General features: G+C 37.4%; 1 long non-coding RNA gene across 1 annotated transcript in view; it reads right to left on the bottom strand.

Moving 5' to 3' along the window:
- The window catches only part of LOC142104863 (uncharacterized), an 84336-nt gene extending 72042 nt beyond the window's left edge, over positions 1-12294 (bottom strand). Inside the window, exons 1-2 of the long non-coding RNA XR_012679674.1 lie at positions 11914-12294; positions 6956-6992 (exon numbers count right to left, since the gene is read on the bottom strand). This is a non-coding gene — a long non-coding RNA (uncharacterized LOC142104863). The remainder of the gene's footprint in view (positions 1-6955; positions 6993-11913) is intronic.
- Positions 12295-27248: the final 14954 nt, after the last annotated feature.

The raw sequence follows: 27248 nt of genomic DNA, 5'->3' as shown, positions 1-27248 counted from the left end.
GCTATTAAATCTCTTTTGTGCGTTGGAACCACGTTGATCACAGCGGACAATATTAATTGATAGCGACTAGACGAACATAACAAAATATATAATAAAATCAATTTACAACTCCAATATACATTAATGTCATATCACAAATAAAATCATGTGTAAGTGGACAGATTACCAGGAACACATAATAAGCAGCTATCACAAGAAGACTTCTGACCATTATGCATTAATCTTTCCATGTCTGAAGGGTTTTCACTCATTCGTGACCACTCCCTTTAAACTGTTTTTACATGTATTAGTTTCTAAGTAATAACTTTTTTGTTTCTTAATTTATATAAGCACATTTTATATTTGTTTATAATGTTATATTATAATGGGCAAATAAACTGGGACACAAATTCTGGTTTAATGGATAAAAATGTAATTAAATGTGTGTTAATTAAAGAATTATTTGTAATGACACTTGTTATACATTTCATGACAATATACTGATACACAATAGGGGGAATTAAATTTGTCCGTGCTCAATGCGGCGTTAATTTTAATACTGTTAATACGGTAATTTTAACCCTGATATCTGCTTACGGCTCCCTGAGCTGCGAGCAAAAACCAGCATTGAAGATTACCAGATTGACGGTATTAGTGTACACTATTACTATAATATCTGTAATAGTGCGCAGGCTGCTTTGCTTTTGGCAGTAACGCGGCCAATTGAATTACCCACATTGGGTCTGACTCAGAGTGATACATACTCCTGTTTGGGTAGTGTATCTTTGTATCTTTATATTTTTTCACACTGCATATGCTCAGAAAGTGAACATACACAGCTGTGGCTATTCAGACCTGCAACTTTTTGTAACTTACAACTCCTTAAGCCTGAACAGGAGATGAGAGGGGAGGGAAGGAGTGTTCTTACAGTAAGGATGTGTTAGTGCAATTGCCTATGAATTCAGACAGGGACATAGTTGGTGATAATGCTAAAAAAGTGGTATTATTTGCAGGTGGTCAGGGGAAGGTGTAAGTAAAGGATGATGATGAACACTTAATTTGCAGACGCTTATTGAGACTTTAGTAGTCATTCGATCATAGATTAAGATTTGCAGAGTGTGGTGTAGCAAAGATTGAAAAAAAAATATTTTCTATATTTTTCATTTTAGAAAAAAAAAAAAGATACACAAAATTACACAACACTAAATTAGCTCCAATGAGTTGAGTGTAAGTTTGTGTATCTTTATTTTTTTTCTAACCAAGCAAGAATAATTTGGTTCTATTACAGAAGAAGACCCCTGAATGCAAGTAACAAAGAGGGTAAATGAGGTTTTGTGTTGGGGTGTTTTTTATTCCAATTAAAGTAATTTTTACAGTGGTGTGCGTGTTTTATTTACATTTATCTATGGTGCACTAGGTCCCAGTGGTCATTGTGTGCCAGGAGATTGTTTTTACAGTATGGATGACAGTATTAGCAGCTTAAATGTAATGCTTTGTATTGACATTGTGACTGTCGACTCTACAACTTGTTGACATTCCCAATGTCAAATTTAGACCCTGTTGACCTACTGATCATTAACTGTGTCAACATTCTGACTGTCAACATTACGTTGTCAACATTATGAATGTCAATATTTTCATTATTGACATTTAGTACCCGACCCTCACCCACATCTACATGGCGTCAGAAGTTGGCAGACATGGATCTCCGTCTTTGCCAGAAATTTGACCCGCGGAACCTGTTCTAAGCCTTCCACATTGGATCCCAATAGACATACTAGGGGGTTTAGGTCTCAATCGGACTGGGATGAAACCAATGCGAGGTGGTCCAGTTGGATTCTGGGCAGGTATAAGGGGGTTGAGCTCCCAGTCAGACCTCCCATTGGTGTACACTGGCCTGAACTTTGACCCGGGGAGCTTTTTCTTCACCTTCCATTGAATGAATTTGGAAAACATCTATATATAAAATAAAAAGTTTGTTTGCTTGTTTGTTGGCGAATATCTTCTACACACCTGCTCCAATTGTGATCCTGCACAGTTAGATCCTGGCCAAGTTTTAAGAGGGGTCGAGTTTATGCCGAACCTCCCGTTGGTGTACAGTGACCAGAAGTTTGACATGGGGAGCCTGGGCCTGTTCTGCACCTTCAACTGGATCGATTTGGTTTGTCTGTCTGTCTAGTTTTGCATTCAGAAACCCCTTCACCGATTGGGATGAAACCAATGCGAAGTGGTCAAGTTGGATCCTGTCTAGGTTTTAGAGTGGTTAGGGTCCCAGTAGGACTGTCCATTGGTGTACATTGAGCAGAAATTTGACACGGGAGCCTGTCCTGAGCCTTCCAATGGATGGATTGGATAACATTTAATAGAAAAACAAAAACGACACTGGTCAGCCACCTAATGGGTGTATTGGAAAAGCTTCTAAGCTGCTAATTATTTTTAAAATGTTAACACTTACATCCAACTCATTGTTAACTTAATAACTTCAAGATTCAAACACAGGCAACGCAGTGTGCTTCAGCCAGTGTATATGTATATGTATATGTATACATACCCGCTCTGAGGACATTGGCAGGTGGGGAGTTTGACTGGGGCGGTACACCTGTCAAACCGTAATGCAGGTGTCCTAAGGTGAGCTCAGGGAGGTCAGAAACCTCCCGTGGAGCAAAAGGGCAAGGCAAGCTTATGTCGTTCTGCTCCATGTGAGGAGAAGGGCATAAACTCAAGATACACTTTGCTACACAAAATACCCCCACAACTACTCACCACAAACAATGCACAGCAATTAATGAGTAGAGAGTTCAAAGAGTTTGCAAATACCTGGGATGTTAAACACACTACAAGAGGCAGCCACTATCCTCAATCCAATGGGCTAGCAGAAAGAGCTGTCCACTTAGCTAAACACTAGTTGGAAAAATGCACATGTGATAACACAGATACACTATATGGACAAAAGTATTTGGCCACACCTGTTAGTTATTCAATTGAGGTGTTTCAATAAGACACTCTGCCAGAGGTGTATAAAATCATTCACCTAGCTATGCAGTCTCCGGGCCTGATTCATTAAGGATCTCAAATGAAGAGGATACTTATTTCAGTCTCCTGGACAAAACCATGTTACAATGGAAGGGGTGCAAATGAGTGTTCTGTTTTGCACATAAGTTAAATACTGCCTGTTTTTTCATGTAACACACAAATATCAACTTTAAATTTCAGTGCACAAATAAGCTATCAAGTATTTGTGTGTTACATGTGATTTATTAATGTGATTTTATCTTGACAAAATACAACACCTGTGTGAAATAGTTATTGGTTTGGCATGCTGGCTTTTTGTCACATCGATAAGTTAACTGTTTGAAATCCTTAATAAAGTTGAAGTTTGCATTTCAGACACCACTCTGGTGGTGAATACAGTTCTTTCTGAAATTTATTTTTTTTAAAACTATATTTGCACTGTTTATATATAAAGTCATTTGCCGCTGAAGTTTTGTTCACCCCTGTGCGGAACCTATCTTGCAATTCTTGGGCTTGTCACATCAATATCAATAATTTGTTAAAGCAGTATCCACACAAATTATACCTTGCATTTTTTTTATTTGAAGACTTTGAATTTTTTGGAAAATACCATTATTTTTCTTATACCTCCTCTGCAAAGACAAGCTACCCAAAATTGACAATATAGTGTTATTTAAACTGAAATGGCAAGAAAGTGAACTAAAAGCTAATATGTGCACTTTTTTCTAACAACCATCAATAAATACTTTATGCTTTGGCACCAATTAACCTTTCCAAAACAAAAATGCAGGACTTTACAGGTAGGTTTCATAATAAAATTTGCACTTAAAAACGATAATGTAGTTTTTTTGCCTTTTTTTTTGCTAGTTTTCACCATCTTTAATGATTTACATACAATGTGAAGAATAAAATGGTAGCCTAACAAGGCATACCATTTTAAAAACTGCTTTTATGGAAGCCAGTATATGAGAGATCTGGGACTTCATCATGTTTTCAATAGTGTATGGTGTTATTTTCAGGTGATCCCCAGACCATATATTCTAAGGTGGTACATAATTTTGAAAAATGGGGCTATAATATTTCAAACGACTGATATGTACTCCTTTTTACTGCATATGCGCAGTACAGAAAAACACATTTTGCACTTCTGTTTATAAGTTGCCTCAAACTCTACATTAGTCTCATGGTACTTTGCTGCACAGCTACAGTTGTCAGTCTCCCTTCACCTTTAATGAGAAAACATAACAAACCCCCCCACTGTTGGTTAACACTAATATGACTTAATGAATTAAATATATCCTGTTTTGAGATTAATTAGAAATCTCAGGAGAACTGTAATTCTGATTGCCAAACAGCCTTCCTCTTATACCTTTCTACCGAATGAAGGATACAGGGTTGCTTACTAATAGGTTCTGTAGACACCCTTCTATAAGCTGGAAAATACAGTAATTAGATCACAACCACTTTCTAAATAACAGCTTGGCTGGGCAATCATAATTACAGTTTGGCCCAATTCATAGGGTGCTATAACATTGCAAAAGATTCATAATGACTTAGCGGTTACCCAGAAAACTGCTTTCACTTGTCCAGCATACTTGCACACTAACCACTTGGCCCGAGGACTTACACACCCCTAATGTACTGGTGCTTTCTCCTTTTGGTTGTATTGAAAATTATATCAGGATCACTTTAGCTTGGCTTGGATTTTAACAGCGTGGTCTGGTTAAGTGAATTCCCCATATCTTACAGTAGCTGATAGTATATGGATTCTGGGATCAACCTTCTAGCAATAACGTGTCTCACACAATTAGACACTGCATCACCTACAGCCATTTCACATGACCTCCACTTCACCCACACCTCCAGACCTGAAAGCAGACAAGGAGCTGGGGTTGGACTACTTCTTTCTCCACTTACAGATTTACAGTTCTTGCTATTCGGACATTTCACCTATTCTCTATGCATGTTGCTGTGATCAATCGACCCTCTGGACCATACCAAAAAATTCTTGAATATTTCTCTGCATGGCTTACTCATTTCTTATCTTCTAACATCCCCACCATCGTGGGTGATTTAAACATCCTCATTGATAATCCACATACCACTTATGCTTCCAAACTTTCTAACTTCCTCCCTTCTCCCCTCTCCCAGTGGACAGAATCCTTTACTCATTGGGATGGCCACTGATTTAATATTTTTTACCTCTAGACTATGCTCCATTTCTGATTTTCTTAATGCTCATTGTACTCTTGTATCATCACATTATCAGCTACAAGCTCTTCCCCAGTATTTTAAATGTTCTGCTGTCTAACTGTACCAAGCCTCCTCATACATGCAGAAATATTAACTCTTACTTTTCAACAGTTTTTCCACCTCTGTCCAACACCTTCTCTCCCCAATTTCTACAATCTCTTTCCCTGATATGGCAGTAACTAATTTTCACCAAACCCTAGCAACAGCCCTTGATCATGTGGCTCCAGCGACACTTCATACTCCACATCAACTTCATTGTCACTCGTGGCACAATAAAGCAACACAAAATCTTCAGAAACCAGACATCAATTGTATAAATCTGATACCTTTAATGATTTTCTTACAAATACTGCTGTCTATCACTCATATCGTAATGTTCTGGACACTGCAAAACAAACATGATTTCAATATCTCATCTCTGCTCAGGCTTCAAACCCCAAATGCCTTTCCAATGCATTTAAATTTCATCTTAACACTCCCACCCCTAATCCTTTAACTACTATCAGTATCCAATATCTTGAAATAGAATCATCTTCCTCGACAAGCAACCAGCTCAATACCTTCCAAACACACTTTTATTGATCCAACAAATGAAGAGGAAATATCTACTTTCTTCTTATCTTCCTACTCTACCACTTGTCCTCTTGATCCTATACCCTAGCAAATTGGTAGAACCATGTCTCCTGTACTTATCCCATCCTTAACTAAAATATGTAATCCCTCGCTATCTTTTAACTGGTATCTTTCCCTCAATATTCAAATACACAGTGATTACACCTAATTTGAAAAAACTAAATTCTGATCTAAACTCTCTCTCAAATTACCATCCCATATCTCAGCTCCCATGCCCCTTCAAGCTTCTCAAGAGAATTGTCTACACTCGCCTCACACACTTTCTTTCCTCATATAACCTATTGCATCCTCTTCAGTCAGGCTTTCATTCTCAACACTCCACAGAGCCTGTGTTGACTAAGGTTGTCAAAGATTTGATCACTGCTAAATCTAAAGGCCACTACTTACTTATAATGCTCCTGAAACTCTCTGCTACATTTGACACTGTTGACCACTCTCTTCTCATACAAACACTACAATCCCTAGGTCTTCAAGACAAAGTTCTATCTTTATCTCTTTCAGTGTTAGTTTCTCTGGGAGGTGGGGGGAGGGGTGGAGGAGATACCCTCATGCTTAGACATTCAATATAACTAATCCTGTCTTGCACATACATTTCACAGCAATGTAAACTTCAAACCCTAACCAAAATCATATACATTATAAAACGCCATTGATCTCAAATAGAATCTTTTAACCTTACAGCACAGATATTATGAATCTCACATAGGAGTCATTTTGTCCAATCTAAGTGATCATATTACCTTACAATGGCAACCATATTGAATGTATTGAGGGATTAGATACATAGTCTCCATTAAACCCACTGTAGATCACATTGCCATCATATTAACTATCATCCCATGAACTCAATTTATCCAGCACTAAACTGCATTGCTTCAAAAGCTTCTCATTATAGACTGTCATCATTGCACACTCCCTAATCCTTAATGAGCCATATTCTTTAACCCAAACCACTTAAATCATTTACAATTTCATTTTCTAATCCAAAAACCCATCTTTCCCTTAAGTAACAATTTCCAACCAAAAAAAACACTTTTGAACACGTAACAATGCTACACAATTATGAGCTCATACTCACCCTTATGTAGAAGCCCTGACTGTTTGTGCCATTCCATCTGTTGGAGCAGGAAGGGTAGAGATGTTACTTAGTGAAGCCATCCCAGTGAAAAGTAGTAAATGCATATTTGTCTCTGTGTGCAATTTCTGCAAAAGTGCATTTGTCTTAAGCGATGATAATTACAAAAACCAGTGCGGCTTGTATTTCTAAACCAGAGAAACTGCTTTTCTAAAGGTATGACTTAACAGACTCTGTTGGGAGGGGGAGATCTCTTCATCACAGGGCTACTCTGTGAGTTTATGCTCTAACACCTGCCATCACAACAACATTCATGATATGCCAGTGATGTTTTAAGGAAACATATTGCATAGTGTCAGGTATGTTTCGCAAAGTATTATGGTGTACTAATTGCGGGTTTGAAAAAGTGGAGATGTTGCCAATAGCAGTCAATCAGATTCTAGCTGTCATTTTGTAGAATGTACTAAATAAATCATAACTAGAATCTGATTGGTTGCTAGAGGAAATATCTCCACTTATTCAAACTTACAGTTTAGTAAATATACCCCTAAGTCTCAATTATCTTTTTATAAGCATTTCCCTTTTTCTACCACCAGATGTAATACTGCAGGAATTGTTTAACACTTGTCCTGGAAACCCTTTTAAAATGAATAGGAAAGCTTCATAATAAATAAAGAAAAATGGTATGCTCTCCCCCAAAATCCTTAATCAGTCAAAGCACTAGATAGCCATGCTTTGATTTCATTAATATAAGATAATAATGTGTGTGTGACCCCCCTGCTAGAGCGAAAAACTGTTCCAGGCTAGCCAGTGTGGGCTGGTTCACAGTATAACATGTAAATCACAGTGTGGGGTCCAAAATCCAGCCTGGTCAGCGCAAGGTTGGAGCCTTTATGGTGGGGTCAATGCAAAAAAACAAGCAACTTCCTCCCAGAGTCTACCAGTGTCATGCTAAAAAGCAACACATAGAGTGTCAACTTTGCCATCTCAGTGTACCCAGTGTAATGAACTGTGGTCACAAAAAACCCTGCCCGTTATACTAATATAGTATAAATAAGTTTAGATGAAAGCACACACATATTTTAAAAATAAAGATTAATACACTCCCCAATACCCTTAACCAAACAAAATCTTTTTTTATTTACTCTTTTTTGTAATTCCATGAGAAGTTTGTATACAAATGAAAATAAAATTGAAAAATGCAAACTCATCTGCTCAGTCTTCTGGCACAGAATGACTGTGAACTGAATTCACTCAGCCAATCACAAGTGGTTTCACACTATGGCCATGATATGATTTGCTGGCACATGGGAAAGAACTTGGCTGAGCAGTGAAGACTTGTCAATTCATTTCATAGTTATTCAGCTTCATGAGTCTAAGGAGAACAGTTTGAGTCATACTGTGTTTTTTTATTTCCTAATGGAGTATAATCAGAAGGAAGAAAGAAATACAATAAAGCAGTTCTGAATGGATTACAAAAAAACAAAATAATTCCCTGTGGACCACATTAACAAAGAAGATGCTTATTTTAATAAACTGAGCACTTTTCGGTGCATCATAACTTTTTTATATATATATTATGGATTATCAGACAAGAAGAAATCTCATGGGACTTAAAAAGTCAGATTTTAGAATGAATTGTCTTAAAATTTTGAATGAGCACATTTTTCATTGATAAAGGTTGGAATGTGTTGTGGGGCCAGGACTTTGACTCATGTAGTCATGCAGTGATATATTAGCCAGAGTGCAGTTGGGAAAGTTTTGGTTAAACAGTTAAATTCAGGGCTGGGTGGGCCAGGGCCACCTTAACAACATTACGGGCGCCCTGGGCAAAGCGGTGCACCGGGGCCCTATATATATATATATATATATATATATATATATATATATATATATATATATATATCTACTATATAAATGCTTAGTGGCCTGTGTGAAAAAAAAAAAAAAAACAAGCTGCAGCGCCACCTGCTGGGCAGAGTTATACACTGACCTATATATTTCTTGAAGGAGAAGTGACAGTTGGGAGTGGTTGGTGGTTGCCGGGGGTGACAGTGGGGAGTTTTTAACACCTTAAGTAGCTTGATGAAGGATGTGGCGATGAAGATGAAGGATGAGGTGATGTAGAAAAATGATGAGGTGGTGACATGTGGACAAAACCACGTTAAAAAAGGGCGCTTGCATCCGGAAGTAACGCTCTTCCCCTGAGGAGGCCTGGGCTAGGCCCAAATGCACGACAAGAACCTTTTTAACACCTTAAGTAGCTTGATTTGACTAGAATGCATGAGTATCATGCACGGGTTAACTTGTATATATATATATATATATGTGTGTGTATGTGTGTGTGTATGTATGTAAAAAAAATGATTGGTTTATATGTTTTATATATTTTATATTTATATATTGTATAAAAATCATTCTATTGTTGCCCGGATGTTATGGGCGGATGTGCAGGAGAGACATCTCTCGGAGCTGGCTTCATAAGGGCGGAAGTGACGTATCGCCATGTTGGCGGATGTGACGTCACGGCTCGGCAGACGGAAGTCAGAGTGGTTTGGCGCACTCGCGCCTTCTGGATGTCCAGACTATTTAAGGAGATATGGTATTATGGATAGGCATTACCTTTTGATAAAGTCTTCCCGACGAAACGCATTAAGGATTGAGGAGGCACCGCTTCTGTTGTCTATTCATGGTCCCCTGTATAAGAAGGATCCTTGGGATATCTGTACTTGAGGACTTGATCAGATAAGCTTTACATTCTATATTTCAATGTACGGCCATTCATTTGCTTATGCACCCGGATGTGTAATAAAACATTTTTAAACAGATACATGGGCATACTATACTATGTTGTTATTCTTTGAGTTCTAGTGAATCTATGAACCTGCTATCTTCTGAGGAGGATCTGGAATCAGATTGAATAACTAACCAGGTAAGCCTGATTTATTTATGCATCTGGTATGCAGCTTTTAAAGCACATCATTTATGTATCATAATTTTATGGTATTACACTATGTTTGGCGCTTCTCCTCTTATGTTTACTCATATATATATATATATATATATATATATATATATATCACTTTTTTTTTTTTTTTAAATCCCCCTTAACTTACATTTTAATCGGCTTGTTCTCCGATGCGATCCTCTTTTCTTTTCTCCGATTTACTGCTGCTGCCTGCTGATTATAATTCTTCTCACACTGGGGACTCCTCCGTCGTGCTGCGCTCCGCAATGGATATCGGGCGTGATGAAGTCACGCCCGACATTTACTGCGAGCGCCGCACAAAGGAGGAGATCAGGGAGGGACCGGATCGCCAGCTGACGTGGCCGCAAGGTAAGTATTTGCTTTTTTTTTTTCATTATTAAGGGCCTTACACAGGCACGTGACGCCGTACACAGAAACTGGCCAAATCCTGCATGCAGCGCTGCCTCGGACGGGTCCCCTTGCCCGAAGGGCCCCCGGCACCTGCCCATTGTGCCCAATGGAAGAGATGGCCCTTTGGTGGGCGTAAGTGAAATACTGGCATAACATACTTGATGCCTCTGTGATGTCACTGGTACCTAGTAAACTCACAGACTACATTCTCATTAATATTGCTTCAGCTCAAAACATGATTGTCTCCGTTATGTGCATTTTTATGGAGTCTGGTCTAGTTCACATCTAAGAATGATATAGGGAAAATCACTTCAGGTTTTGCTAGACAAACTTATCAATTGTGTGTTTCAATATTTTCATTGTTGGCAAAATAGCAAAGCAGAAAGGGAATTGACAGGTCTGCACACAGACTTATCAAATTCAGAAAGTTTTGTCATCATTTTTAAAAGTAGGTATTGTAATTTGTAATAGTATACAAATGTTTTGTCTAGTTAACAACAACATAATTTTCTCTACAGAATGTTAAATTCAATGAAAAGGCATCTGTCTTATTTCAGATTAAAATATCTAGCTGCAGATGTAACGGGGCAGATGGTTGGTTGCCCAGAAGTAGTGTAAGGAAGAAAAGATACCCTGGTAGTGTTGCAATGAAACAAAGAACACAGGGCTAAAACTGCGTAAACCCGTGGGTTTATTCTTTTTGCTTGTGGCATACGGTTTTACCACAATGGCAGATAAATAGCATTAGTGAAGTTAAGTAATTCCACGTAACCTTTAATATTTCCAAAGTAAATAATAACATCTTAGGAATCTTATTTCAACAATATCAGCATAATCATACAAACCCATATGGCACTGAATAAATATATCTCACTTTGAAGTTAGGTACTGTGCATCAGTGAAATCAGTTGCTAATGGGTTAACTAGAAAATGACAGTAAATGCTTCTGCCACAAATTATCTACACAAATCAATCACAATAGACTTTTAGTGCAGTTATACAACACTTATCACACTAGATCAGTGGAGATGCAACAAGGTTTAATCCAACTTTTGTGGGTTAGATGCTTTTTAATAGATGACTGTAGCCTAGGGTTTCTTTACAACAGACACAACCCAAGAAGGTAAATTGTAATCCCCATGAATAAGCAAAGTTTCAGCTGACACATGAAGCTCACTTGTACAAAATAAAATCGGTAGTCAAAGTGACGCATACGTGACAGTATTTCTGCACAATAAACGATGTCCAATGTAAAGAACACAATCTCCACTTAGTAATCCGTCTAATGGAATAAGTAGATCTCTCCCAGCAACTGTAGGGTTAAGCAGCTTGCAATTCTCTCCTCAGCAACCATTTTAGGCAGTTTTACAATAGAATCAAACTTCTGATGTAATAAAGACAAACTCTTGTGAACAATGATTTCTTTCTATGTCCCTTGCGCACTGTAACAGCTTACTGATAAACTTTAAATACAGAAAATTTGGCTGGAATAAAGTCTTCCTTCAGACAGCACTAGAAAACATCTCAATAGCAATATTACAGCCCTGGTCAGAAGTTTTAATAACACAGCTTGATGTCTCACTTTTTAATAACTTGAACATAGCAAAGCAAAATAAACCATAAACTTATCTGTCTTATCTGCTGACATCTGATAGGCAGGAGCAAGCTAAGTCTTTTCCTGTTTTCTCCAAAGATGTTTCCCTATGGGCTGGCTTTTAAATATGGAACTTTAGCAGCAAAAATCCCTCAGGGCAACAGTCCAGCACTGGCACTCAATGGCTCCTTTTTCCTAGACAGCCTTCACAGCACACTTCACAGCAAAACATCTACTAGCCTTCAGCAGTCGATTTTTGGTTCCTCCCCTTTCCTCCCAAGAATCTTCTAGTACATTCTGTCGCCAAAATTCCCATTTTTGGCAGACTTTTTTGTAACTTATTGCAGTGTCTAACTGTCTCTGCATGCTTCTAGTGCAGTCTGGGGCTCTAGTGAGCAGCCTGAGGCTGTAGTTTTCAGTTTGTCCACTCTAAAATGGCCAATGCAATTTGCATTGAAACTCCCAGAGGCAGGCTGGGAGATGTAGTTTTCTTAATGAATACATGCCATAATATACCTGTGCAACATTAATTCTATCTTGTTTTTAAAACTTTAAGAACACTTGAATTTTCTGTTGTGAACTTAAAAGTAAGACGTATTAACCCCTTTGCTGCTGAGACTTTGCTTATGCTGAGCGTATTTCAGAGCTTTTTAAGTTGGTCACATTCCAGCAATTTTCAAAAAATACCGTTAGTCTGCGTTAGGCATTGTGTGCCTGATTCGTTAAAGCAGGCAAAATGAACGCAAATATGTGTTTTTTAGAAAATGCACATAATTCGGGTATACGCACGTCCATATTCAACAAGGAGCGGATCTGAAGAAACCTCTGTAGTTGAATACGCTCTGCTCTGACAGATAAGACACTGCAGGAAACATCTAATGCATATATGAAATATAAAGTACCAGCAGAACGCACAGGGAAAAAAATTAAATTACTGTCACCTGTGAAGAAGATAGTCATTAATGACAAAACATGAAAAAAGTCTTCCTTTTTAATGTGTACATGCTATACATCTATCATGATGTTCTTAATGTCTACTGTACATAAAATGCATTTTTACAGTTTCAACTGTTTGCAAACACATGTTCTAGCGTGCATATGCGGCCATCAATTAAATACCACCAAGACGTACTTTGTGGTTCTTGCTTTAGCATCAATCTCCCATTCAGAAATAGCAAAACCAGGATTCTACATGTAGGTTTTCACTATAAAATCTGCACGTTAAAATTATAATTCATTTTTTTTGCATGGTCTTCAATAAAATATATAAAATGTTTAGGAATGATATAAAAATAGACACATTAATGCATCAAATGAGAATAGCTCTGTGTTATTGAAAACAGGATGGGGGGATCTGAGACTGGACTTATTCATGCTTTCTCTAGTGTAGGATGTTATTGTCTGATGATCACCAGACAATAATTACTAAAAGGGCACATAATTTGAAAGAGAGGATTATCCTGTCAGGCGCAGTCCTGCTTCTGCCTTTAGACGGGCGCCTGCCTCCCTGCAGAATCGGCGTCCTGCTGCTTAGGTACACTTTTGCCATTCTATTCGCATGCGTACGCTGAGCTTGGCAACCGTTGCATAGCAGCTTGACGCCTTTCCTGTTTGCCATCAGTACACATGCGCAAGACACCGCGGTCCGTTGCCCTGCGACTAGCCGGGGATTGGTTGCGGTTTTCCCGCCGATTGATGCACCTATCAGGGATCTCTCTCCTCTATTTAAGGAACTCACTGAGGCTATTTGCTTGCCAGAGTATTTGGTCTTCAGCCTTGCTCCAGCGTTTGTTCCTGTGATATTGCTTATTGGATTCTGACCCCGGCTTGTTCCTGACTTCTCCTTTGTTTCCTGATTTTGGTTTAGAGTGATTATTGGTACTGACCCGGCTTTCTGACCATTCTCCTGCTTCTGATTTGGCTATATCCATATCTCTGGTTCTGACCCGGCTTGCTGACTATTCTTACATCCTGCATCCTGGTGGGCCATCACCGCTGCCTCAATTGTTACTTCGCCAGAAAACTGATACTGAGGGCCGCGACCTGCACGTCCCTTAGAGCAAAGTCCATACCTCCTTGCGGGGGTCCCAGGTGAAAACCAGGGGCGTGTTAGACTCCGCACCTCAGTACTCAGTAGCGCCAACTGCTGACAGGTATCACCAACTCCACCTTGTGATTCTGACAAATCCTCTTTGAAATCAGAAGTCCGCATGCTTTCTTGGAGTCAGGATGGGCATTGCAAAACCTTTCCCTCCATAGGGTATATTGAACCATGAATCTTTTATATTATGCTAAGTTAGAAAATATAAAGAAATGGTGCCCAATGGTGAAGTAAATTAGAATTGGTTTAGTGCACTGCAATTATCAATAGTGAGTGGTCTTAGTGTGTCTTACTTTCCTAATAAATTAGGCCCCTTACCTGTCCGACACTAACCAAACAGGTTGTTCCTGGCTATCAATCTAAACAAAAATATAAGAAGCTCCAGCATATAAGGATTGTTCACAATAGATATTGAACTATTTCCTATAGAGACCCTGCAGTCCCATTCCCCAGGCAGAGCACAGACTCATACTGACCAGTCTGAAATTCTTTTAAAACCCTTAATCAGTCTGTTGTCATATTGGCACAACAGAAGACCCAGACTAGCCCATCCTTTTCTCTACATTTACACCCCGGGGACCCTTGCCAGCTTTTTCCTAAAGCTTAACTTAACTTTTTGGAAGCTCTTTCCCACACAAAATAATCTCCCTGGGGTTTTTAAAACATGTAGGTCAGAGAAACCTGGGACTAACATATGTACCCTGAAACACTATGAATGTGTCTTTATCAAATATTTTATATCAAACTGTAAGCTGTAAAATTGTTTACTTTATATATAATAAATATATGATAAATTTAATGTAAATACTGCTGCTCATTGTGTTAAATATTTGCGTTCTAAAAGGGACAGGACTTTGCAGAAAGAGGTGGGGCTTATGAACAGGAAACTTGGTATGACATTTATTATAGTTAACTAATGCTTTTAAATATTAGTCAATACTGTAAAAGCACCTGTCCTATGTCAGGACTTTACTTATGCAAAATAAGTGCAGTGGAAGTATTAAAAGTAGCCAATGCAGTTTTAGAAATATAGGTCATATCTGCCCAATTCCACTTACTAATGTAGAGTATTGGTGTGCAACCAGTACTGTACATTAGTATTATACAATGTTGTAAAACATATTTTACTATTATACTATTTTAATGGCAAAATAAAGAATACAATTCACATATAATATATAAAACTTTAAAAGTTTAATTAATACTTTGAATGTCATAACCAAATAACAAAAAAGCAACAAATGTACTTTAAGTATTCCTAAACAATGAAGGGGATCATTGCATGGGTTCTGTTTCTAAGTAGCATTTTGTTACTAAATAGCATTTTGCATCTAGACAAACAACTTTCTCTCTGCACTTGGTATGTGGATGGAATTTTAAACATTATTGATTATGCAGAATCCATTGATATGCTGCTTAATAATTTAACCATCTTAAATGCCTCAGTGCAGAAAAGACAAACACAGGCTGAAGGCATTAGTAGTTTATGTTCAAAGTGAAAATATAGTACAACTTATTGATTAAATGTTCATGACAAAAATGTATGTCCTGTCAATTTGTCTTATTTTTGGATAAATTAAGCTGTCAATGTCCAGAATACTCAAGAGGTTTGTCTTTTGTGTCTTTTTGTATTATTGTATATATATTTTTAGACAAAACAGTTATACATCAGGTTTGAGAAACTCCAGTCCTAAAGTAATAATGTCTAGTTTAGTTTAACCTCCTTCACTATCAGTATTTTTGTTTATTTTCTAAGCTGAAAAGTTATTCTTCCCATATTAATAGCAGCGAATGCCTGTGTTTAATTAAGGTGCAAAACACTTACAGTATAGTCTTCTGCAGAAAGTCATAGTTCCTCTTTGTATACTTTTCTCTTCTTTGCAGAGTCATGTCATTCAAAACATAAAAACAAATTTTATTAAACCCAAAAAGCTAAATGCACAATGATAATTATTATGAATCCCTAGAGTCTTATATCTTTTACTAAACATGAACATTTTTATGTTAGCTTATTATGCTTTGTTTGCCCTGACAAAAATAATACTATTATCATCATCATCATCATCATCACCATTTATTTATATTGTGCCACTAATTCCACAGTGCTGTACAGAGAACTCATTCACATCAGTCCCTGCCCCATTGGAGCTAACAGGCTAACAGTCTAAATTCTCTAACACACACACACACAGACAGAGACAGAGACAAGAGTCAATTTTGATAGCTGCCAATTAACCTACTATTATGTTTTTGGAGTGTGGGAGTAAACCGGAGCACTCAGAGAAAACCCACGCAAACACAGGGAGAATATACACACTCCAAACAGATAAGGCCATGGTCGGGAATTGAACTCATGGCCCCAGTGCTGTGACAAAAATGATACTACTATTTGTTTTAGATTTGCCCCAGTCCTACAGTTAATGACCAGAATGATATACAGAAGACCAAACTATTATCTGGGCAAACACTAAGCACTTTCTTCTGTTGCTTCATGTGAATCACCTGCCAAACTAAATCAAGGCTTGCATGGAACTATATAATCTAATTCTGTTTCATGATAGCTGCAGCAAAATAATACATTGGGATGATCAGTATCTGAAAACTTTTGTTTATGTGTTGGAGTGTTTCTACCTTTCAATTTGTAATGGATCGATATTTATAATGAAAATACCATTAAAACAACCTTCAGGCTCATTCTTCTTGTTAAAATGTCGTTTTATAATTTCAGTCAAGTATGTGTTTGTTTAAATCTTTTCAATGAAAATGTTTTTTACTTTGTTCAATGATCTATTTTTTTTATAACAAGCATCTGATCTGACTTGCTCTAGCAAGTATATTTCTTTGCTATTTACCACACATCTAAAAGAACCATAAAAAACATAACATTTCCCCTTCTGCTAACAGGTTCTTCAAAGTCAATACAAGAACATGTCATACAGTGAAGAACAAGTAGGGTTACAGTCAACCCTGTTTTTTACTTCATCTATTACAAGGACACGGGTTAAGAAATAAAAACAAGCAATTCCAGCTGTATTCTTAGTTTGCTCACATAAATCGCCTGGGCACTGTGGTGATCATTTAATAATGGACATACATCTGTTTTTTCTTTGTGTAATGTACAGATTTCTGCACTATGCATGCGCACCAAAAATATTTTCATCCAGTTTTTTGCAAATTGTTTGTCTGGTCTATGACTTCAAAGGAGGAACTTGATTAGGCAAACACAAGTACAAGGAATGGTCACGTAATTCAGAAACAATTAGATGTGGTCACATCTGCAGACACGTTTTTATTAGGTTTCATAGTATTATTATTGTATCCTTGTTGGGAAATATTGTTTAAATTTTGCCAGGTGAACAGTTAATAGTACATAGTAAAGTGTGCCTCATCAGGGATGAGAGTGCCACAAATTTCATATGAAGGTGTCTAGTTGGCAATTAACAATCAAATGTTTTATACAGCCCTGTGTTCTAAATGGTTTGAAAAAAGAAAAACATGTAATTCATCTGTTGTTAATAAAAGCAAGATATTTTTCTTTCGTGATCAGCTGAGTGATTACAAAGATCAACATATCTTCACATATGACCATGTAACAAAAAGAAAAGGCTCATCTTCAGGAGATGTCTGAACTGCAGAGGATAGAAAGCACAGCAGCAGAGACCCGAGCAATATTAAAAAGGAATTAATCCAATGGGTCCTGGAAAATCCTCAAATAGTGAATGAAGATTCGGAATATGAGGATGAAGAAGCAGGGCACAGTCGAGTATTGACTGTCGAGCAGACCTCAGTTGCTGTGGTCACTGGTGGCTGTCCGGCACAGTTACATGAGTTTTCGATGAACTGGGGAGGGAGGACCAATGCGTGAGAGAGCCTCAGTACTACAGTTAGTGTTAAAGGTGTTAGTGTAGCTTCCAGCTCCAGTAGCTCCAGCTATAACTACACCAAAGCTGGGGTATTGAGATGTGCTTACTACTGTAGAAGTCAATATGGACATAAACACACATTTACATGTACCAATCACAAGCAAACAGTGCACACAGAGATCAATCCTTAAACATTCATAAAATCATATAAAAAGTTATGTAGTTTAGTAATTTTTCTCTTCCACTAGCAGATACTTGTCAGCGCTTCTTCCCCTTTCAACCCGATCTCCACGGGCAGGTGAAATGTCTAAAAAATTTAAATGAATGGGGGCGCTTCCATAGTGCATTACCAAAATTACTTTAATAGTAAAACATACATATATATATATATATTGCAGGTACCAGATATCCTCAAAAAAGCAAGCATATAAGTAAAAGCACAGCGATACTGCTGAAGCACAATCCTGGATAAGCCTCACAGTGGATAACGGTGTTCCAGACCCTCTACGCATTTCATCACATAGGACTCCATCAGGAGGGGTGGTATGTTGATTAATACACGTGTCACAATTAGTATATAAGCAGACACGTATGCCACTTCATTTGTCTATAAACAATTGGAGATATAGGGCCTGAGTCATTAAGGAAAGTAATGCAAATAAAGGAGTAAATGTTCTCTGGGACAAACCAAGTTGAAATGCAAGGGGTGCAAATTAGTTTATTATTTCGCACATAAGTTAAATACTGGCTGCTTTTTCATCTAGCACACAAATACTTGATAGCTTTATTTTTACATTGAAATGTAAAGTTGATCTAAGACATACCCTACCCCAACTATAAATCTGTCCTCACATTTTAAATTTACCACCTCCTCCAATGCAACATGGTATTGCCCAGGTTCAAAGTTACCCCTTTTTTATGCTTTGCTCGCCTTAATGACTCAGGCCCATAATCACAGCATTCCCATGTATATTTCCTTTTGTCATAATGCAGATTTGAGTTTTTTGCGCTTTAAAGTGATAGAACATATTGAGATAGAGAAAAGAGGAGGTAACCGTCTTCTAAGATTATCACAAAGAGAGACCTTTTGGATATATACTCTCAGCACCTTTTGCCCCGTAGGGTTGAACAAAGGAAGTGAAATTACTCTGTTCCTCTAAACTATTAGATCTGTTTTATTGAGCCAGTCAGGTTGATATGTGAATTTCTTTTTAAAATTTACCGTGATCATAAATTAATGTAAAAGGTCCCTTTGTATCTTTAATTATATTGAATTACATGCTGATTGTCATATTCAACCTGTGCTTACATTTGTGATAAGAGGGAAAAAGAGAAAGTTTGTGAACACCGGAATATTTATGAGTAGAAAGCTTATTGGGTTTGTCATCTAAAAATGAATAATGACTATGATATAGATCTCATAATAAAAAATATAAATAGAATTTAATTCTCTATGTGAGATAAATTGACTTGAAAAATTAGAAACAATTATGGTAATTATTTTGCTTTTATTCTTATTTTACTTTTATTTTTAATATTATTTTTATTTTAATACAAGTTTTAATATTTGAAAATGAAGTTTTATATCCACTATATATCTCCAATTGTTTATAGATAAATGAAGTGGCATACGTGTCTGCTTATATACTAATTGTGACACATGTGTATTAATAAACGAATTGCCCTATAAAAGATGGCCTGTTCTATATGGATCCACCCCTCCTGACGAAGTCCTAGGTGATGAAACGTGTAGAGAGTCTGGAACACTGTTATCCACTGTGAGTTTTATCCAGGATTGTGCTTCAGCAGTATCGCTGCAGTATTACTTATATGCTTGTTTTTTGAGGATATCTGGTACGTGCAATATATATATATATATATATATATATATATATATATATATATATACATATGTATGTATATTTTAAGTAATTTTGTTAATGCGCTATGGAAGCGCCCCCGTTCATTTCTATTTTTTACACATTTTACATGTGTTTGAGTTATTGGTGATACTTCACTGAGTAGAGAAAATTAAGTGGAGGCGTTATCTGGTGCCTAGTCTTGCAGGGAAAGCATTTAAAGCTTACTACACACTGAGTCCGGAAAATGGAGTTGATTAATGGGCTAGCAAAATGGTGCTGCTGGCAAGTTATGTGGTTCCCCCAGAGTCACATTGTAGCAAATTCTGAGGTATGGTGCATAGAGAATACTCCTCTCAAGCAGAGATTGTGAGAGGATTGTGCAGAAATTGTAGCCAGTGGCTGGTCGGGCAACAGGCTACCACAGACACATATTGTCACACTTCTGGTATTACAAACGGAACCCAATAGCCAGGTAGTACGGTGTAAACAGGATTTATTTTGATACAGAAATAAATCTTAAATGTCCAGCAAGCAAGTCCAAAGTATCAACAGGATAAATATTCTGTAGAGGTACCAAGTAATTGTATTCCAAATCACAAGGGAGCAAGGTTCTGTGGAAGCATCTGGTTCAGACACAAACACAATACTCGAGCAAAGGCTGCATAACAGGAAGTGCCTTTTCTAGGCCCAAACAGGAAATGAGATCCAAGATGGAATCTTCCTGAGACAGTTCTGGCCATCTTGGATAAGGGCTATTGTAAGGGCAAGTTCATATCAGAGATCCAAGATGGAAACTTTATGAGGCAATCACGGCCATCTTGAATGAGGGCAAATCTAAGGGCAAGAACATAACAGGATGCCCCCTTTTCAACGACGTCCTCCGGATGACTTAGGACCAGGCTTCCCAGGATACTCTTGATGAAATGCTTTGACCAAAAGTGGGGCATGAACATCCTTTGCAGATTGCCAAGAGTCATCTTCTGGCCCATATCCTTGCCAACGTAGCAGATACTGTAATTGGTTTTGAAACATACGAGAGTCCAGGATCTTTTCGACTATAAATTCCTCATGCTCATTAACTTGAATTGGTTCAGGAGGAGGCAAAGAGCGACCAGGAAATGGATTCTTAACTGAAGGTTTTAGTAATGATACATGAAAAACAGGATGTACCTTCATGGAATCAGGAAGATCCAATCGAAAAGCCACTAAACTAATCTGTGCAATGATCTTATATGGACCAATAAACTTACTTCCCAACTTAGCAGATGGTACCTTCATTCTTAAATGTCTAGTTAACAACCATACTTCATCACCAATATTAAAAGTTGGAGCAGCCCTTCGTGATCTGTCACCATCACGTTTATATATTTCTTGAGCAGTTTTCAATGTCTCTTTTAATAATTCAAGATTACTTTGCATAATAATCAGTCTATCTTTCACAGCAGGAATTGGAGAGTCACAAGGTAGATTGGGACAAATATTTGGATGATATCCTAGATTAGCATAGAAAGGGCTAAATCTTGTTGATGAATGTTGAGAATTATTGTATGCAAACTCAGCCATGGGGAGGATATCAACCCAAACATCTTGTAGGTGACAAATATAACATCTGAGGTAATGCTCAAGTGTTTGGTTTGTTCGCTCCATTTGTCCATTTGACTGTGGATGAAATGCAGTGGACAAGTTCACCACAATGCCACGGGATTTGCAAAACTGTTTCCAAAATCGTGATGTGAATTGAACGCCTCGGTCTGCCACCACATCATTAGGAACGCCATGCAAACGAAAAACTTCTTTTATAAGTAAGGCTGCAGTCTGAAAACCCAAGAGCAAGCAGCTCAGTTGGCGGATAAGAGTTCTATGACAACATTGCAACATGCCTCTGCAATGATCCCATGCTTCACCAACCTCCTCACCGAGATCTGCAGGTCATGAGCTATGCTGGTGGGATATTAGAGGGAATGCCAACTCATGTACTGTTAGGAAAAAAATAAAAAGTGATAACCATACCCCTGGTGTCACTTCTTACATTCAAATGAATCAATTGCATGATATAAACAATATATGACTGTGTTTTTTCAGACCAATAAAATTAGTCTATTATGAAATATGCACATACAGACATTCAAATAAAAATATTAATGTAGATTAGTGCTCCTAATCAGCCCTCAGTCCCTATTACACTTGTCATTGTTATATTCAATGATTCTTTATTTACTTTGTACACATTTCATAAATTGCGAGATTATTCATGTATATCCTAGTCAAGATAGATATTACATCTATGGTGTAGAGACGATTGGTTCTGTAGTGCAGTGTTCCTCCCTGGACGAAAAGCAAGTCCTTAGCCGGTTTTCTCATAGTGCCGGACTCGGGAGACCGCTAACTACATGCGGTACTCACTTCCGGGTCATTTGGAACACATTGTGCATTCCAACTTCCGAATCGGTATAGGCAGTGAGTAGTATGTGCATACACGTCTCAGTTTTTCACCAGCTCACATAATGTATTAGCGTGATCTGCTTGGCTGTATAGTATTCCCATTCACCTCCAACCCGTTACACCTCTGCAGGCTTCCTCAGGGATTGGGAATCTCTTGTGGATAGGTTTTATATATGGTTTGTGACTTGTGACGTCAGTCAGGATATACCTACTGACAGCACGATTCAATGCATATGTATCATTCTCTAAAATGAATACCATAAATATCTTATGTGAATGAATATATGCAATAGATAATTCCTCATAAATAATGCTTACACAGTGTGTGATTCCATAAAGGTAAAACTTATTTTACAGAAAAATGGATCTAAATATTATTCACTTAGATTACATTTTAACCAAAAAACTCCCCTGATCAAAGTCTAAGTTCAGTTCTTTTGGTGCCAAAGTGGAAAGCTCGAATATCCATCTCGCTTCTTCTTTGGATATTTTATTCAAAGGTCTGCTCCTCTCCAAGATTTTTGGATCTTTTTTATGCCCATAAATTTTAGACTTGAGGGGTCTGTATTATGTTTCTTGGCGCACTGATCTGATACACTGTGTGTCTCTACCCATTTACGGATGTTTCTACAGTGTTCACTCAATCTTATTTTCAGACTGCTAATGGTGCGGCCAATATACTGTAGGCCATACAGGCATTCTAAGAGATATATCACCCCTATAGTATCGCACGTGATTTAATCATTCACGGGAAATACTTTTCCATTTGAATTTGACATATTCTTCTGTTTGTTTAGTGCTATGAATATTTATAGTTTTACATGCTTGACACCTGTGACAATGGTAAAAACCTGCCTTATTATCTCCTAGCTATGTTCCTTCCTTTATAGTTTCTTTTATCGGGATTGCACTCTGCACTATGTCATTCTTTGTATTTGGACATTTCCTAAAAACAACTGTTGGTGTCTCCTGTATTAACCCTTCCAATTTCTCATCATTTAATAGGATGGGCCAGTGTTTTTCTATAATATTTCTTTAATTAGTTGCCTGGTCACTATATTTGGTAAAAAATCTCACTTTCTCTAAATCTTACTTATTTCTTTTCTCCCTATGACATGTCAACAGTTCTTGTCTATCTGTTTTCTGTACTCTCAAATTGTGCATTCACAATATCGGGATTATATTCCCGTTCCAAAAATCTCTCTCGCATCTGTTCTGCTTGTAATGCATAATCTGAATCTTTTGAGCAATTCCTCCTTACTCTCAAAAACTGCCCACTTGGAATATTTTGTATCCAATTATTATGGTCATTGTTTGACGCCAGTATGTGATTGTTGCAATCTACCTTCTTCAAATAAGTTCTTGTCTCAAGTCTCCCATTTTCCACGAAAAATTCTAAATCTAAATGTTACATTTTTTCACTGCTAATATTAGCTGTGAATTGTAATTTCAATGTATTGGGACTGATGCACTCCTTAAATTCTACTAGTTCTTTCTCATCTCCTGATCAAATGCATATTACGTCGTCTAACTATCTTTTCCATTCTACAATGTGACGGCTGTATGGATTATTATGCAAGATCATATCTTTCTCCCACTGGGCTATGAATAAATTTGCATACCCCGTTGCAAAACGTGTCCCCATAGCGGTCCCACGGTTTTGTCTGTAGTGTTTATCTTCAAACCAGAATTAATTATGTCCTAATATGAACATAATTGCTTCTACCATAAATTGAACTTGCCGACAGTTCAATGTGGACTCTTCACGGAGTGTTTTTTCTATGTACTCGCATCCTTTCTCTTGATCAATCATGGTGTAAAGGGATGTAATATCGCTAGTCATAAGAAGATTCCCTTAGTGCCAATTAATGTCCTGCAACATATTCAGACTTTATGTCATTTCTTTCAGATAACTGTTCTGTCTAATCACAAGTGGTTGTAGAAATTTATCGATATACTCCGATAAATTAGCCATCACTGAAACAAATTCCCAATACGATCGGTCTGCCAGGCGGATTTGTCAGGTCCTTATGAATTTTAGGTAGGAAACAGAAAACTGGAGGTCTTGGTATCTTTGTGTCCAGATATTCATATTCATTTTTAATTAGAATTCCAGCTTCTAAACTTGGATCTAGAATTTCTTTAAGTTCTTGTTTATATGGTTGGATCTACCTTCAAAATCTCATCTGTATCCAGATCGCTTAGTAATCTATAAGATTCCTTAGGATATTGAGATTTGTCCATAATAACCATTCCTCCTCCCTTATCGGAAGGTTTTATCACCTAATCAATCAGTCCTCTGGCACCAGAAACCAAGATCTCTCAGGGACTATCTTCCATGACCCCTGAACCGCCACCGGTAAGTGACAGTAGACAAATGACAGCTTTGCCCAACTCTGACATTGACTTGGGAGAGATATATAGTGCAGACTTTATGGAAATTATTAGATAATCACAAAAAAGAAATCCATACAAACAGTTTTTTTACTATGCATTAATTGCAATTATTCGAATTAGCTTACTATGTTTATCTGTTATCATACTAAATAAAATGCAATTATGTATTTCATGTGTTTAATTTTGTATAATTTGAGACAATTTCCATGTGATTTGTAAGTAGGCTGTGCCTGACCATAACATTTTTAGCATTTTTATGTTTTACAATGGGGTACCAATTATGTCAAAAGATAGAGCAAAACAGATGTCATATTCAGAATCAGCACCACAAAGTTACCTCAAAATCACTCTATTATGATTGCCAATCAAATAAGTGTTGACCAGTGTAATAGGTTTTCATCAATCAAGCCTTAGCTGTTTGACTTCAGGGCATATGTTCAAGCACAGAAACTTTGCTAATAGTAAAACATGCATAAAACTGGTTTCTGAGATAAACCAAGAAATAAAAATGTATTTTTAAGTTTAACATGATCTGACACTAGTAGGGGTATATATTGAAATACAGACACATAGTTGCCGCTTGTAATCCCAATTTAGGGTCTGCAAAGTCTACTAAACTTTCTCTGCACAGTATATATTCTGGTGATACTAAACTGCAACTGTGTCTATTTTAATCCTAAAATATTTCAAATGTTAATTTTGGTAATAAAGATAAAAACACCATTTATTTGCAGTGTAACATCATTATCACACACAGCTCTATTTAGTTAAACTGCTATTGAACCTACAAGAAGATTTCACAAAAAATCAGTTTTAAGGATGGATTCAAATGTGTAATTATTAAATCATAATTTAATTATTATCTTTGTGACATAATTGTCATATATAACTCATTTTAACTGAGTAAATACTTTCAATTGTTTCTACAAATTAAACAATTTAAAAAGATTCTTTGTTGATCAGTGTAAAAAGTTATTTTATTTTGAGTGAAACTATGTGCAGGCCCTCGCAGGTCAAACCAGCTTCATGCTGAATAGCACTGAGATTCTGTCTGGCAGTCCTGGGCTGTCATTGCCAGGATAATATGCAAAATGGGGTGGATTTTATATTATTTTGTTACTTATTTATTTCAAAAAGGGAATTATATTTTATAAGTGAGATGTTCCGTGCTACAACATCTGGTGGTAGAAAACGGTACTACAAGGTGATTGAGAAATGAGACTTCAGCAATGCAGTGTTATGTGGTTCCATAAAGCGCCTTGGCTCATTACAGTAATGGCAGTGTGATGCGCTAGGTGTCAATTTAATGCTTCCATCATCTGCAGTAATTACCACAGTGATATCCAGAATATATAATCCTACAACTAATGACCCTAAAAAGTCTGACCCTGTACAGGAATGAATTATCAAGTTTGTCTGGTTTAAAAAAAAAGCGAAATAAAAACCACATTCTTATAACAGTTTTTACATTTACTAATGTGCACTCGTACAAAATCACATGCACAAAGCAGGTTCTTTTATTACATGGACAAATGATTCCTATGATTAGGTCAGCACTATTCACTGCAGGGTGATCATAGCACCCAAGTAAAGACACTTGTGTTCCTGAGCCTATAATTTGCAATGATACCTTGGATGTTTCCCTGAGCCTATAGTTTGCAACAAAAACTTGGATGTCCGAAGTTTGCTGCCTTTGTCCAATGCCAAACATAGCATGAGTAACCTGCATAATCAACTGTTTAAATAGTGTTCATTTTTATTGTAATCAAGGGAACCGTATCAAGGGAAACAAGAATAAACTAATGTGCTTAAAGTCTATATAACTCAAAATATAGTACTTTAAACACATCTTAAATACATGTAATTATTAAATATTAGTATGTATATATAAATATATAGCCCAGGGGCCTCCATTTCCTTAATCCGGCCCTGAGCGGGTACCTTAAAAAAAAATACTTGCGTGATCGCGGTGCCGGCATCTCTCCTCCCTACTCTCTGCTCTGTTCACATGGCAGGGTGTGAAGGGGGCTTGGCATAGTGTGAAGGGGAGCAAAAGCAGCATGGCACAGTGTGATTAAAGGGGGCCAGGAGAAGGGGGAGCAAAAGCAGCATGGAGGGCGCGGTGTGATCATAAGGGGCACAGCATGGTGATGAAGGGGCAGAGTAATGTGTCTGTGATGACACAACGGGCTTGTGGCAATGTAATGTGTGTGTGTGGTAGGTGGTGACTAACTAATGGGTGCTATTTCTGTTTGTGGGGTGATGGTGGGGCAATTTCATTTTATAGTGGGGACTATTAATTTAAGATGGGGTGGTTTGGGGGCTATTAATTGAATGTGGGGCTGAGTTTGAGGAGCATGAGGTCAATTTATTAAATGTGAATACGAATTATTTAAGGGCAGTGATGGTTGTGGGAAATAGATATATTTATTATATGTAAATGCTATTTATTGCTGGAACTGTTTGGGGGGAGGGAAATAGGTACATTTTTTTAATGGGAATACAATTACTTTAATATTGGGGCTGGAGGAAGGCCTAAGTATTAATAGTGGGTTCTATTGATTTAACGCCGGGGCTGGTTGGAATTTTCTAAATGTACCCATTTTTTCCCCAAATAGGGCCCCCAACATTCCAGGATCCAGTCAAGTCGCAACAAAA

The sequence above is a fragment of the Mixophyes fleayi genome, chromosome 1, assembly GCF_038048845.1.
Source record: "Mixophyes fleayi isolate aMixFle1 chromosome 1, aMixFle1.hap1, whole genome shotgun sequence".
Taxonomy (NCBI): Eukaryota; Metazoa; Chordata; class Amphibia; order Anura; family Limnodynastidae; genus Mixophyes; species Mixophyes fleayi.
The sequence above is the reverse complement of the archived record's forward strand: the minus strand, read 5'-3'. Positions and strand labels throughout refer to the sequence as shown.